The following is a 16524-nucleotide window of genomic DNA, read 5'->3' as shown; positions in this document are numbered from 1 at the left end:
CCAAGTGACGACGTGCATCCTGGGAATGGCCAGTAATTCAGCGTTGTGGAATAGAGAGGACGGCACGGAGACCTTGTGGGATTGAGCACAGGAAGGCACGGAGACTTTGTGGGACTGAGCACAGGAAGGCACGGAGACCTTGTGGGACTGAGCACAGAGGACGGCACGGAGACCTTGTGGGACTGAGCACAGTGCTCCAAATTTAGCTAAATAATTTGCTGGTAAGGAGGGAATTGATTACCATTTCTGATTGCCTCTGAGCATCCTGAGGACAGCAATATTCCGAGAAAATAAAGAAAATCTAGTTGACTTGGGGCAAAGTTAAATAATGATTAATAATTATTACTAATAATAAAATTATTAATTTAGATTTATAGTTTACCTTTGGTATAAATAACTACCACCTATGGCTCATTATTTTAGTATTTTGGATGATTTTAAAGCTTAATAGTTAATATTTTAGTGAATTCGTCAGCGATGATGATAGCTGTTGACGGATGAATACTCCACTAAAATCGAAATAGTTAAAAAAAGAAGTTAAGTCTCCATTTTGTGTCAACTGATGTTTCAACCCATGATTTAAAACACTATTCTACAGTGCATTTTGTTAAAGGTTAGCACCTAGGAGGCATGTTGGTGCTTCTTAGCAAATTATAATAAGCTTGCTATACATTATTACATACAATAATAATGGTTTCGTTAAACAACATTATATACAATAGTGTAAGGTTGTGAAAATCTTCAGGATAATAAATAATAAATAAATAAATTAATGATTTGTAGGAACGTCAACAGAAAACGATGTGACGTTGGAATGTGTAAGGGGTACACTACTGCAAACAGGATAGATAAAGGGTCCACAACACGTCACACGATGTTTATGGGGTCCCCTACCACTCAAGAATAGGTATTGGGTTCGCTACCACCCACAGGATGGGTATGGGGTCCACTACCGCCAAGGGGATGTGTTCACTACCGCCCACAGGTTGGGTATGGGGTGCACTAGCGCCCACAGGGTGGGAATGGGGTTCACTACCACCAGTAGGATGGGTATGGGACCTACAATCGTCCATAGGATGAGTATGGGGTGCACTACCATCCAAAGGATTGGTATTAGGTCCACTACCGCACACAGGTGGGCAGTAGTGGGCCCTATACCCATCCTGTGGGCGGTATTGTACCCTGTACCCAGTCTGTTGGCGGTAGTGGACCCAATACTTATCCTACAGTTGGTAATGGACTCCATTAATATCCTATAGGTGGTAATGGACCCGAGATAAACATCGAGTGACTAGTTGTGAACCCTATATCCATCCTGAGGATACACTGGCAGTGTTGAAGGTAACAATGTTCAGTGTACAGGTTGCCAAGAAGGAAGACTTGAGAGGCAAGACCGACGAGAGGCATCAGAGGCTGGTGTCACGTGATAGACTTGACGTGGTGAGAGGCAATGTTGTGTTATGTTATCTCGTCGTTGTATATTTTGTTTAATACCCCGAGACTACCCTAAGTTGTCTTATTGTCTGGTTGTGGTCGTGTGAGGTGGAGGTTACGATAAGACAGTTATAAGCTTATAAATGTCAAGATAAACATTCAGATATAACAGGCAGGAGTGAAGAGGCTGGAGCTGTAGAGGGCGTGTAGGAAGGAGCTGGGACCCGGCTGACATCCTGTAAGACTCGTCTTGAGACCTATGCTAGGCGCTCGAGGAGTACCTTGGGGAGACGGAGACAGGAAGGTGACGGGAAGACTTGTTTTGAGGACGAGAGGAGCGCCGAGGACGCCACTTGTGCAGAAAAATAATCTGAACAATGTAATCGTGGACGTTAATAGCTATTATAAAGCATAATTGTTCACACTTCAATAAGTTAAACTCGCCTAATTTGTCATTAACGAGCAATATCTTAAGTTAATTGAGAGCAAATATTTAACATCATCCAGTGTTGTGTCGGGAACTTTGGGTTGTTGGATTTCTTAGTGTGTTATTGCATATATTGTATATTGTAGCTGTCTAGTGGCCATTAACAGTTATTGACTGGCGGACGATTACTACTTGACTGGTGATTCCATTGCATATGTTGCTCTGTTGTACCTATTGTTCTGTTGCAACATTGTCATTAAAATGTTGTATTTGGTTTGTGAAATAGATTTTTAGATTAACAACTTCAAACAGTCAAGTTGGGGACCATTATTGGTTCATTAGAGACTCGTTCGTATTTGGGGAAGTGAAGGAGTGGTTGTTGGCCATTGTTAATTGACCCTTGAGATTCGCATAATGTTAACCAATGGGATGAGTTTGAGGGTGAATGTCAACCAATCAGCGGCCGGGTTTGGTGGGCTGCTGGTTATAAGAGGAAGGATGAGACATAAAGCACGTCAGTGTGTTTTACCTCACTTTTGGTAAACAGTTCCAGCTTCGTCTCTTGGAGGTGAGCTGTATGTGGCGGGTCCCTTTTGTTGCGTCCCCCCCCCCTACCCCTTTGTTGCGTCCCCCCCCCCTACCCGTTTGTTGCGTCCCCCCCCCCCCTACCCCTTTGTTGCGTCCCCCCCCTACCCCTTTGTTGCGTCCCCCCCCCCTTCTAGTAATGGGCAAGTAGTGAAATTTTCTACAAATCATTAATTACGTTCTGTAAATCTTAGGCTGTCCATCCATTGTTAATCTGTTTTTTACTATCAAAGTTAATTATATACATCCTGTCGTATGTTAAAATGCATTTAGAGTAGCATTTCAGTAGATTCATTCATGTCGGTATAGTTATGTAATTAGTTATAAAAGTTAACGTAAAAGTCGACCCTTGGATCTGAACGATAGTGAACGTAACTACCAGTTCGTAGTGGTGCAATTGTGCCCCGGGATCTACACAAAGCGGCTTGAGTAAAATTCAGATGGTAGTCTAAAGACACTTGCCCACAGTGGATTGGTTTAGCAGTTGAGGAGTTGTAGTTAAATACGCAGTATAGCTATACACGTTGACACGGTAATAATTCGTTACTTAGGACAATGTTAATTAACACTTAACATTAAATGTAGACAGTTGATAAGCTATGATCTTAATGTAAAGAAACTTAAGGACTTTGTAATTTCTTTGACTGCTAAGAACAAAAGTGTAGCACTGAGTCTTGTATAGTTTTCCTGCTTTGCAACCTCCCTCCCGCCCCCCTCCACCTCAAATTCTAGTTTCAGCCTCTGTGAAAGTAATCTAGACATCTAGGTTAAGACTCTAGCCTAGATGCCTAACAAATGGTTTCAGTATCGTAGATGTTAACAGATTAAATCTAACTTAACAATTATACAGAATAACTTTTAGAGTAATTGTTGCAAAGATGGTAAAGTTAATAAATTTTTACCTTGGCTTGCATTAACTCTGCTGCAAGTGCTAGTCTAAATGCACTTTAGTCTGAAATTGGTAAGTTTTCAGATTCCAGAATGGCTTTGATGAAAATACTGGTCGTGAGGGGTCTCCAGGGGACCACTACAGCCACTGAAGAGTCCCTAGTGGTGGTGGTCGTCTCCTAAGCCAGTATTGTCTGCGGCAGTTTCTCTCCTCTTCCTTCCCAGAAGTGCTCCTTCAGGTAAAATCATTTTTCCAAAAACGCGAAACGGTTTGAAACTATTTCCAGTTCATATTACGTTTAACGCTTAACTCTTAAAGTAGCAACCTTGTTCTTCCAACCCTTGCCTGTATTAGATATCCCAGGTTTCTTTGTCCCCCACAATTTTGACGCAGGGTGCAGTCGCGCCTCCAGATCTCCAGTATCGGCTATTGATACTGGTAATGGCTCCAAAGGGCCACCACTTACGGGCTATTCATGCCCGTGCCACCTTTTGAGTGGCTTAATCTTCATCAATCAGTCCCCACAACCCCAGTTTGTCTGCCTTAAACGCCACGGCAAACTAGACACTCAATCCTGTAAAATACCTTGTAACGTAAAGTACAATATACTAGTTTGATTTGGTTAAACAATGTAAATGAAGAGTAATACACTTTGAGTACCCCAAGATGGAGGTTGCGTCCTCAATATGGCAGTTATTGTCCCCTTTTTAGTAAGTTTAGAATAATAATAAAATTTTAAAATGTTTCAGATACATAGCTGGTAGAAAGTACAATTTCTCGTGGTGCGTGAATACTAACGGGCACAGCTGGGATAAAGGCAAATGGTTACTAGGCCTCTTGGATACTAATTAGCTAGAAGCCTCTTCAAAGACGAGGAAAAAAACTTCATAAGGCTTTATCGGTTTAAGTAGTAGTAGTTATTAGTGTGTGTTAATAATGAAATACATGTGTATTAAACTTGAAATATGGTGATCCTGCTGGATTAAGAATTAGTAAATGGCCAAGTAATATTTGTTAAAGTACGTAATATTTGTTAGGTGGTATGCAGTTCATGTGGACAACGAGCGAGGCACGACGGTCTGGCAGTGGTCATCCTGTTACCCTACACAAAGTGGTCTCACTGAAGGTCTGAATGCATTGTTTTACTAGCTTAGTCATAGTTGAAATTGTCTTCGGGGGGGTGGGGGTAGAAATAGCCTAAGCTACTCTATCCTTTCGAGATGTTTCTCTCGATAAACATACTTGAAATTGTCATAATTGTTTGGTAGCTGTTTTAAAGTATAAATTACTCACTAAGGGTTTCAACGGGTGTAAAGAAGTTTGAGTAGAGTTCAAAAGATTTCTGAAATCATATTGTATAGAATATACTAGTTTTGATGTTAACTCTCCTCTCTCATCCCCAGGCTCGGGCGACCACTGCCAGAGAGCAAGGCATGGACTCTTGGGGTACTGAAGAACATGTATAACGACGGAATAAAGTTGCACGACATTGCCTGTCACGACGTAGTCTCGTCTGTGGGAGCAGCCTTTGATATATTGCTATTGCAGACAATGTGCTGGTTTCCCGAATGATGTTGTAAAATAATAAAATTGCTAAATTGGTATATAATCTTGAATACCTTAGGCATAATGTCTGTTAATGGTTGGTGTATATAAAAGCTGGCACAAAGAATCTAAAAGACTTAGAGTAGAAATAGCCTAAGCTACTCTATCCCTTTGAGTTTTATTTTTTTTTCCTTTGTCTCGATGAACATACTTGAATGTAAAAGTAAATAAAAGTTTGGATAAATGTTGATATTCGTTAAATTAATACATCCTTTACTCTTAGATTAAGGAAAATATTAATGTTTTTTTACGTCACATTAGAGATGTGGGTGGGTATATATGAACTATATATATTTTCTATGTAAAAAAAAAAAAAAAAAAAAAAAAACTACTTCCCCCCCCCCCCCCCAAATGTACAAGATTAGTGTAGGTTGAATACTTGTTAAACCTGGATTTGACTGTTTATCCCTCGCTAGGTATTTGTATTGATATACAAGGCGGTACATTAGGCTTCAGAGTACAGACTGTTTTACATGTAAAGCCACTAGTACGCGTAGTTTCGGGCGGATCCTTAGTGTAATTTAAGTTAACTTTTTTTTTTTAAAGAAAAGTTAAGAAAAATGGTTTTAGGTACGGTAAGAAATTACAAAAGTATTGTAAGATAAAGCACTTTTTAGTTTAACAATGTACCTGTGTACTTTTATATAAAAGTAAACTTAAGGGTTCTCCACGGGAACATTTTTGCGTGTTGTGTAATGTCGCTTCGTGTCAGAATGTCTCGCAGTGTCATGTGTAATATAATTTCGCGTGTTGTAATGTTTCGCGCGGTCATGTGTAATGTAGTTTCGCAGTGTTGTGTAATGTGATGTTTACGCGGAACATCGCATTAAGCTACACGACGCGAAACGACATGACTCAACACGACGCGAAACGGCACATTACACAACGCGAAACATTACATTACGGTATTACGCGAAAGAACATTACACGACACACATTACACGACGCGAAACGACAATGCACGACATTACACGACGCGAAACAATGCACGACATCACACGACGCGAAACAATGCACGACATTACACGACGCGAAACAATGCACGACATCACACGACGCGAAACAATGCACGACATTACACGACGCGAAACTACAATGCACGACATTACACGACGCGAAACAATGCACGACATTACACGACGCGAAACAACAATGCACGACATTACACGACGCGAACGACAATGCACGACATTACACGACGCGAAACATCAGTACACGACACGAATGTCTTAGTGTAATGTTTCGCGTCGTGTCATATTTTGCGTTGTGTAATGTGATGTTTTGTGCCGTGTAATGATGATTCGTAGTGTAATGTCGTTTTGTGTCGTGCATTGTTTCGCGTCGTGCATTGTCGTTTTGCGTTTAATGTGATGTTTTGGGCTGTGTAATGTTTCGCGTGATGTCGCAGTGCAATGTCGCTTTTTGTCGTGCAATGTCGCTTTTTGTCGTGCATTGCCGTTTCGCGTCGTGTAATGTCGTGCATTGCCGTTTCGCGTCGTGTAATGTCGTGCATTGTTGTTTCGCGTCGTGCATTGTTGTTTCGCGTCGTGCATTGTTGTTTCGCGTCGTGTAATGTCGTGCATTGTAGTTTCGCGTCGTTGTGTCGTGCATTGTAGTTTCGCGTCGTGTAATGTTGTCGTGCATCGTCGTTTCGCGTCGTGTAATGTCGTGCATTGTCGTTTCGCGTCGCTTAATGTGATATTTAGCGCTGTGTAATGTTTCGTAGTGTAATGTTGTCGTGCATTGTCGTTTCGCGTCGTGTAATGTCGTTTCTTGTCGTGCATTGTCGTTTCGCGTCATGTCGTTTTGCGTTAATGTGATATTTAGCGCTGTGTAATGTTTCGTAGTGTAATGTTGTCGTGCATTGTCGTTTCGCGTCGTGTGATGTCGTTTTGCGTTGTTTAATGTGATATTTAGCGCTGTGTAATGTTTCGTAGTGTAATGTTGTCGTGCATTGTCGTTTCGCGTCGTGTAATGTCGTTTCTTGTCGTGCATTGTCGTTTCGCGTCATGTCGTTTTGCGTTGTTTAATGTGATATTTAGCGATGTGTAATGTTGTCGTGCATTGTCGTTTCGCGTCGTGTAATGTCGTGCATTGTCGTTTCGCGTCATGTCGTTTTGCGTTGTTTAATGTGATATTTAGCGCCGTGTAATGTTTCGTAGTGTAATGTCGTGCATTGTCGTTTCGCGCCGTGTAATGTCGTGCATTGTCGTTTCCCGTCGTGTATTGTAGTGTTATGTCGTGCATTGTCGTTTCGCGTTTTTTAGTGTGATATTTTGTGCTGTGTAATGTTTCGTAGCGTAATGTGGTTTCGCGTTGTTTAATGTTACATTGTGTGCTGTGTAATGATGATTCGCGTGATGTCGCAGTGTAATGTGTCGTTTCGCGTCGTGTAATGTCGTGCATTGTCGTTTCGCGTTTAACATAATGATGTGCTGTGTAAGGATGTTTCGCGTGATGTCGCAGTGTAATGTGTCGTTTCGCGTCGTGTAATGTAATGTTTTGCGTCGGGCAATGTTTAGTGATGTGTAATGTAGTTTCGCGAAATGTCATGTGTAATGTTTCGTGTACCGTTTCGCGTCGTATAATACCATTTCGTGTAAGTTCGTGCCGTGTAATGTAGCCGCGACTTTCGTAAGTAATTATCAAACGGCACCAAACCGGGAAGGCTATGTAGTAGGAGTTTCGTAGCCGTCTTCAATTAACACATCAAACTTTACTTCCTTTATTATGCACCCCATACCCATCTTGTGGGCGGTAGTGGAAAGTGGTACAGAGTCACAATTGGCTCTCTGCCAGAACCAATCAATTTATCTAAGCTAGTTACATTCTTGATTGGCTACTTAAAATTTTCAATACACATCATTGGGTTCAAGATCGACCACAAGTACAGTCTAAAGCAAGCAACTGACATGAGGACACGTACTGTCAATGTATGTTTGTCCTGCACACCATCCCCAATCCAGTGGGCAGCGGTGGATACATTACAATCAGTTACCAAACTGAATGTTAAGAGGATTTCTGGTAGCAGATAGTTTTCAACCAACTATTTCTGGAACATTTGTTATAGATTTCTCCGATTTCACTTATCCACTAGCCGCCTCTAGCGGCAACAATTACAAATTTTCGCACACCAGTTACGGAGGGCGAGATCAAAAAATAAAAAATGGTTACACTTCACATTTGGTCACGTCTACATCCGCGTATCATGAGATTTCACAGAGAGACTTAGACTGAGTTATAAGACAAGCAGTAGTAACATCAAGTCTGCAGATTTTCTTACATGATCCATACACGTGTGCCTCCTAATGTATGATACAGGGTGTATTTCACGGCCTCGGTTAAAGAAAAAAAAATTGCGAACTTTGTTTATTGCTCCGACTGCTTATTGACAATAAGTTTATACTCTATTCTTAAAAAAAAAAAAAAAGGAACATTCTTCGGCCAACTCATCAGCTCTATCATGCATTCAGGGGCCAACACGAGATGGAGTCCACAGGAAATACTGTCATCATTAATAGTAGTTCTATTTGGTGTCTACCATCAGACACGAGCATGTTGCAGTTACGTCTAATAGTAGAGAGCTATTTAGGATAAACTACTTACATTCTTAACTTATCCTGCGGGTACAAAATGCTACACACTCTTAATAGTACGCATTTCACAAATAGTGGTTTCCTAACTCAAACATTGCGACTTTATATTCTACACACTTCTAATGACTTAACATGTTCACACTCTGATAGTAGTTACGGCGGTGTTCCATCACTCGCCACAGATTCTGCAACGCATCTATCTGCTCAACTGTTTTCCATTCAGATTCCATGTATATTTGTATCCACGAGATTCTGGCTATTACCGATTCTCTCCCGCTGCAACTTTCTCCATATTGATGGGGATTGTCAGCATCAATCATGCTGTACCATGTGTACAGGATTCTGATTTGTTCTATCATCCTTTCCATAGTTACCTTGTCATAATGACGTTACCTCGTAATATATCAAATTTCTATATTTGTCCTTTGGTTTCGACAAATAGTGGTCTTTCTGCGCCTTCACCAGCCACCACATCTGCTCTTTCATTTCCACACATTCCAACATGGTAGGCTTCCCCGATTGGTTTGTATTCAACTATTTCATTGACTATTTTCTGCCCGATTTTTATCAAGGGTTTCTGGCCCTGTTTGTGATTCACTGAACCTTTAACATTCTTTAAAGGATCCGTAAGGACAATGGTTGCTTTACCTCTGGTGGCGTTTAAGAAACATTTATCAATACGTGTTTTTTATTCATTTTCGCTTTAAAAAGCCATTATTCCTATTTACAATGTATGCTGCACCAGTCCTGCCATTGACAGGATTCCATTACCCATTAATGTTAACTTCAAATTCATTTCCAGCTTAATTTAGTGCATAGTTTTATTCCGTAGTTGTACATGTTCACTACACTGCCCTCGTTGCCTTCTCTTGTCTGGCTGTAGTTGGCCGGACCTGGGGAAGAGTGGAAATTTACATTAGGAACGTCAGGTTTCAAACGGTTAATATTGCACTACTTATCGTTAACTTAGTTCATTAAGCTTTCCGTAAACACTATCAACCGTCACTACCACCCACAGCATGGATATAGGGTGCACAACTAGTTAAACCACGTGTATGGGGAGCCACTACCTCAATATAAATAGGAATAATTATCAAAAAAGGCATCCAAGCCGGGAAAGGCTATCGTAGCTTTCTTCTGCCTTTTTTGAAAATATGCGACATTTGCACATTTCTAATCTAGTAAGACTATTCCTTGGGCATACCAACGAACGGGGCGATTCCACAGAAAACCGACTAATTGTTATTCTAAGGAACAAAAAATTATGAATATTCTATCATGTACAAGAGTTCATTAACAATGCTGGAATGTGAAAATATTTAAGTGAACATTAATTATTAATTTATAAATTAACGAAACAGACCGACAAATTTTAAGTGCTAGTTTCATACATTTGTCAATTTGAGTCTAGGTTAAGAAATTGCCAAATCTTAAATATTTTAAGATTCGATGCGCGTGCGTGCATGCATGATACCCTTGGGAAGTTAAATAGGCAAGTAACTTTAAACAGTCTGAGGTGAAGATCAGGGGGAGAGGGGGTAAACTTAACAGCATTTTTCCATACCATCACCTCACTACAACCCCCCCCCCACCCCGGTAGCCTCTAGTTAATGCCCCATCTAGCCTCTCTATCACGTATTTACTTTCAGTTGCTGTGATTTATAGGGTATGAATATGGGGATCACTGATGACTATACTACTGTAAGACCCATACAACGGCCGCCGGTGGACCCTATGCCCATCCAAAGGGCAGTAGTACAACTTTCCTAAATGATAACCTTTTAACAGGATGTACTGTTAAATAGTGGTTTACATCATGGGTTGAAATATTACTTGAAAAAAAAAAAAAATGGAAGACTTATTATAACTTTACTATTTGAGTAAAAAAAAAAAGTGCATTCATCCGTTAACAGCCATCATCTTCGCTGACTTAATTATCAAGAGCCTTAAAAATCATCCTAAAAATACTAAAAATAAGGAGCCACAGGTGTTGCCTATATATACCATAAGTGAACTATAAATCTTAAAATGTTAATTATAAAGGTTACTTATTAAGTTTTGCCTCTAGTCATTATTTCCTCAATATTGCTGCCCTCAGCCGGCTTAGAGGCCTGAGATGGTAAGCAATTCCCGCCTTACGAGCGCAGAACTTACCTAAATTTGGAGTACTGTTCAGTCCCACAAGGTCTGCGTCCCGTCCTCTGCTACATTCCACAAGGCCGATTTACTGACCATTCCCAGGAGGAACGAACTGTATAATAAATGAGAGACGATCCCAATAATTTAAGGTGCTTTATCTCGTCTATGCGTGCCGTATATGTTCTCTGTATTCCCTCAATTTCAGCAATCTCTCCCGCTCTGAAAGGGAAGTGAGTACTGAGCAGTACTCAAGACTGGACAACACAAGCGATTTGAAGAGTACAACCATTGTGATGGGATCTCTGGACTTGAAGGTTCTCGTAATCCATCCTATCATTCTTCTGGCAGACGAAGTGACTTCGAGACGAAGCTGGAACTGTTTACCAAAAGTGAGGTAATATACACTGACAGGTTTTTGTCTCATCCTTCCTCTTATAACCAGCAGCCCACCAAACCCGGCCGCTGATTGGTTGACATTCACCCTCAAACTCACCCCATTGGTTAACATTTTGCGAATCTCAAGTGTTAATTAACAATGGCCAACAACCACTCCTTCACTTCCCCAAATACGAACGAGTCTCTAATGAACCAATAATGATCCCCAACTTGACTGTTTGAAGTTGTTAATCTAAAAATCTATTTCACAAACCAAATATAACATTTTAATGACAATGTTGCAACAGAACAATAGGTACAATAGAGCAACATTTGCAATGGAATCACCAGTCAAGTAGTAATCGTCCGCCAGTCAATAACTGGTTTGAATTTGATTTTTTTGAATTTGTTATATCTCAATGTTTACCTTGACATTTATAAGCTTATAACTGTCTTATCGTAACCTCCACCTCACACGACTACAGCCAGACAGTAAGGCAACTAAGACCGTCTCGAGGTGCTAAATAAAATATACAACGACGAGATAACATAACACAACATTGCCTCTCACCACGTCACGTCTATCACGTGACTCCAGCCTCTGATGCCTCTCGTCGGTCTTGCCTCTCAAGTCTTCCTTCTTGGCAACCTGTACACTGAACATTGTTACCTTCAACACTGCCAGTGTATCCTCAGGATGGATATGGGCTTCACAACTAGTCACTCGATGTTTATCGGGTCCACAACCACTCGGCCTACATGGTAGAGCGACGGTCTCGCTTCATGTAGGTCGGTGTTCAATCCCCGACCGTCCAAGTCGTTGGGCTACCATTCCTTCCCCTCGTCCCATTTCAAATCCATATCCTGACACCTTCCCAGGCTATAGTCGTAATGGCTTGGCGCTCTCCCCCTGATAGTTCCCTTCCCTACCACTCGTAGGATGGGTACCACTACCACCCGTAGGATGGGTATATAGGGTCTACTACCACCTGCAGGATGTTAATGGGGTTCACTACCACCTGCAGGATGTTAATGGGGTTCACTACCACCTGCAGGATGTTAATGGGGTTCACTAACAACTGTTGGATGGGTATCGGGCCCATAGGATAGGTATGGGTTCCAGAACCGCTCACAGGATGGGTATGGGGGTCTACTATCGCCCACATCTGTGCGGTAGTGGACCCTATATACCAATCCTGTGCATGCCAGTGGACCCCATACTCATCCTATGGGCGGTTGTAGGCCCCATATACCCATCCTGTAGGTGTCAGTGGTCCCCCATACCCATCCTGTGGGAGGTAGTGATCTCCATACCCATCCTGTGAGCAGTAGTGGGCCCCATACCTAACCAACAAATGGTAGTAAACCAAATACCCTCCAACAGGGGGTAGTGGACCCCCATACCTATCCTTTTGGGTGGTAGTGGACTTTTTATATATCAGGTTTGCAATAGTGTGCCCTATAAAAATGCCAACGTTTTCTTTTTGACGAAAAACATCGTTTTCTTTTGACGTTCCTACACTTCATTATCTTTTACATTTTCAAAGCTTACACTATTGTATATAATGTTGTTTAGCGAAAGCATCATCATTATATGTAATATTTTATAGAGGGCTTATTATAATTTACTGACAAGCACCAAAATTTCACCTAAGTGCTATAACCTTTAACAGAATGCACCGTAAAATAGTGCTTTAATTAATTCATGCATTGAAACATTACTTGACACAAAATGGAGATTTATTACAACTTTTATTTACTTGAAACATTACTTGACACAAAATGGAGATTTATTACAACTTTTATTTACTTGAAACATTACTTGACACAAAATGGAGATTTATTACAACTTTTATTAATTATTTTAGTAAAGAGAGCATTCATCTGTTCTCAAGTCAACTAGATTTTCTTTATTGTCTGTTTAATATTGCTGCCCACACGCTGCTCAGAGGCAATCAGAGATGGTAATCAATTCCTTCCTTACGAGCAAATTATTTAGCTAAATTTGGAGCACTCAGTCTCAGTATCTAAAAAAAAGTTTCAAAAACTGTTGGCATTCTTTCTAAAATTAGATATTATGTACATCGCCCTGCTCTGGTGACGCTCTATTACTCCCTCATCTATCCTTATCTCAACTATGGTATTTGTGCTTGGGGTTCTACTACCCAAAATCATTTACGTCTTCTAATTACTCAACACAAAGCTGCTATTAGGACAATATCCAACTCTGGCCCCAGACAGCACTCGGTACCCCTTCTCAAATCTCTGAATATGTTAGATATTAAGGCACTGCACATCCTCTCATGTGTATTATGTATATATATATATATAAAACACTGAATTGTAATGCCAATCCTGACCTTAAAAGCTTCATTGAAGGTTGTAACAGAACCCGTGAGCACCATACCAGAAACAAATACCTTTTTGATATTCCAAGAGTATGACTTAATCAAACTAGAAATGCTCTTCAAATCAAGGGACCTAGAATGTGGAATGACCTTCCCAATCATGTTAAAGACTGTACCTCTCCCAACCAGTTTAAGATTAAAACTAAGCATTACCTAATTAACTCCCAGTAACCTACCTTACTCCTATAATGTCAACCCATGTCTGTTATTTTGAAACAATGCTGTCTGTCGACCAAATTGTATTTTTGCTGTTTTTCTGCCATGTTCCCCCCCCATGTTTGCTGACAATGCCAAAATTATGAGAAGGATTAAGACAGAGGAGGACTGCTTGAGGCTTCAAGAAGACCTAGACAGACTGAAGGAATGGTCGAATAAATTGTTGTTAGAGTTTAACTCAAGCAAATGTAATGTAATGAAGATAGGTGTAGGAAGCAGGAGGCCAGATACTAGGTATCATCTGGGAGATGAAATTCTTCAAGAGTCAGAGAGAGAAAAAGACTTGGGGTTGTTATCACATCAGACCTGTCCCCTGCGACCCATATCAAGAGGATAACATCAGCAGCATATGCCAGGATGGCCAACATAAGAACGATATTCATAAACTTGTGTAAGGAATCATTCAGAACTTTGTATACCACATATGTCAGGCCAATCTTGGAGTATGCAGCCCCAGCATGGCATCCATATCTAGTCAAGGATAAGACTAAAATGGAAAAGGTTCAAAGGTTTGCCACCAGACTAGTACCTGAGCTGAGAGGTATGAGCTACGAGGAGAGACTACGGGAATTAAACCTCATTTTGCTGGAAGACAGAAGAGTTAGGGGGAACATGATCACCACATTCAAGATTCTCAAGGGAATTGATAGGGTAGACAAAGACAGGCTATTTAACACAAGGAGCACAGGCAATAGGGAACACGGGTGGAAACTGAGTGCCCAAATGAGCCACAGAGATATTAGAAAGAACTTTTTTAGTGTCAAAGTGGTTGACAAATGGAATGCATTAGGAAGTGATGTGGTGGAGGCTGACTCCATACATAGTTTCAAGTGAAGATATGATAGAGCCCAATAGGCTCAGGAACTTGTACACCTGTTGATTGACGGTTGAGAGGCGGGACCAAAGAGCCAGAGCTCAACCCCCACAAGCACAATTAGGTGAGTACACACACACACACACACTAAAATCTAATACCAGGTCACAATTTCAATGGAACTACTACCACATATTTTATTTCACCTAAATGTAAACTAGTTTCAACCAATATTGAAGTCAGGAGAAAAACAATATTAGTGATCCAGGTATGAAGAATAAAAGTCCTAAAAAAATTTGCCAATGCAGATATTTTTTAAAAAGGCACTTTATTTAGTTATTCATATAAAATTTACCCACATTTACAAAATTTTAGTACTGTACAAACATTTTTAAAACTTTACTCAACATTTTGCAATAATTCTCGTTAAATATGTAAAGTAGGTGAAATTCAATCGGTTCAGTTAACTTATGGTTGCCATATCACATGAAAACCAAAACTTATGGTTCACCTTATGATTTTCCATGTGAGACAGGAAGCCTTTTAAACTTATTGAGGTCAAACCAGACCAACTACTGGTGAGCCCCAAGATGCAACCCACAACAGTTGCTTAACTCCAAGTTACTTATTTACTGTTAGGTGAACAGAAGCACCAGGTGAAATGGGAGGTGGCCAGCAGTCCCACCTGAGGATTAAACCCAGGGGCCAGGATTCACAAAACATTTACACAATATCTTATGAATCCTGTACATCTTTCCTTAATCATGGCAGCTTTGCTTTTCCTAAGAGTTCATGAACTTGGAAACATCAACTAAATGTTATTGTTATAAACAACTTAATAGTGCTGAGGAGCTCACAAACTGTTTAATAAATGTAAACAAAGCCTCCATGATCGAGGAAAGATTTACAGGTTTCGTAAGTTGATATGTAAATGCTTAATGAATCCTGGCCCAGGCTCAGTTGTGGGCCGACAACCTAAACCACGGCACTACAGGGTGCAAAATGCAATAATTGGTTTAAGCTCTAAAAAAAGAGACAATGGTAAAACATATTGAGCCACTAGACGATTTACATTTTGTAAGCAGTTCATAATATACCTATGTTCAGTAATGTTATGGTTATTAATTTTATATATATATATATATCATATATATATATATATATATATATATATATATATATATATATATATATATATATATATATATATATATATATATATATATATTATATATATATATTATATATATATATTATATATATATATTATATATATATATATATATATATATATATATATATATTATATATATATATATATATATATATATATATATATGTCGTACTTAGTAGCCAGAACGCACTTCTCAGCCTACTATGCAAGGCCCGATTCGCCTAATAAGCCAAGTTTTCATGAATTTATATATATTTTCTAATTTTTTTCTTATGAAATGATAAAGCTACCCATTTCACTATGTATGAGGTCAATTTTTTTTTATTAGAGTTAAAATTAACGTAGATATATGACCGAACCTAACCAACCCTACCTAACCTATCTTTATAGGTTAGGTTAGGTTAGGTAGCCGAAAAAGTTAGGTTAGGTTAGGTAGTCGAAAAACAATTAATTCATGAAAACTTGGCTTATTAGGCAAATCAGGCCTTGCATAGTAGGCTGAGAAGTGCGTTCTGGCTACTAGGTACGACATATATATATATATATATATATATATATATATATATATATATATATATATATATATATATATATATATATATATATATATATATATATATATATATATATATATGTCGTACCTAATAGCCAGAACGCACTTCTCAGCCTACTATTCAAGGCCCGATTTGCCTAATAAGCCAAGTTTTCATGAATTAATGTTTTTTCGCCTACCTAACCTAACCTAACCTAGCTTTTTTTGGCTACCTAACCTAACCTTACCTATAAATATAGGTTAGGTTAGGTTAGGTAGGGTTGGTTAGGTTCGGTCATATATCTACGTTAATTTTAACTCCAATAAAAA

General features: G+C 39.6%; 1 long non-coding RNA gene across 3 annotated transcripts; it reads left to right on the top strand.

The window, feature by feature from the left end:
* Positions 1-1041: 1041 nt before the first annotated feature.
* LOC123755570 (uncharacterized) lies at positions 1042-5128 on the top strand. 3 transcript variants are annotated; one of them, XR_011229234.1, is made up of 4 exons: positions 1042-1440; positions 3420-3573; positions 4085-4461; positions 4739-5128. It is a non-coding gene; the product is annotated as an uncharacterized lncRNA (long non-coding RNA). The 3 variants fall into 3 exon arrangements; XR_011229233.1 differs by lacking the exon at positions 1042-1440 and adding an exon at positions 1491-2429; XR_011229235.1 differs by lacking the exon at positions 1042-1440 and adding an exon at positions 2619-2978.
* The last annotated feature ends 11396 nt before the right edge of the window (positions 5129-16524 follow it).

This window comes from Procambarus clarkii, chromosome 20 (assembly GCF_040958095.1).
Source record: "Procambarus clarkii isolate CNS0578487 chromosome 20, FALCON_Pclarkii_2.0, whole genome shotgun sequence".
In the NCBI taxonomy this organism is placed as follows: domain Eukaryota; kingdom Metazoa; phylum Arthropoda; class Malacostraca; order Decapoda; family Cambaridae; genus Procambarus; species Procambarus clarkii.
This window is presented reverse-complemented; position numbering and strand designations above follow the sequence as displayed.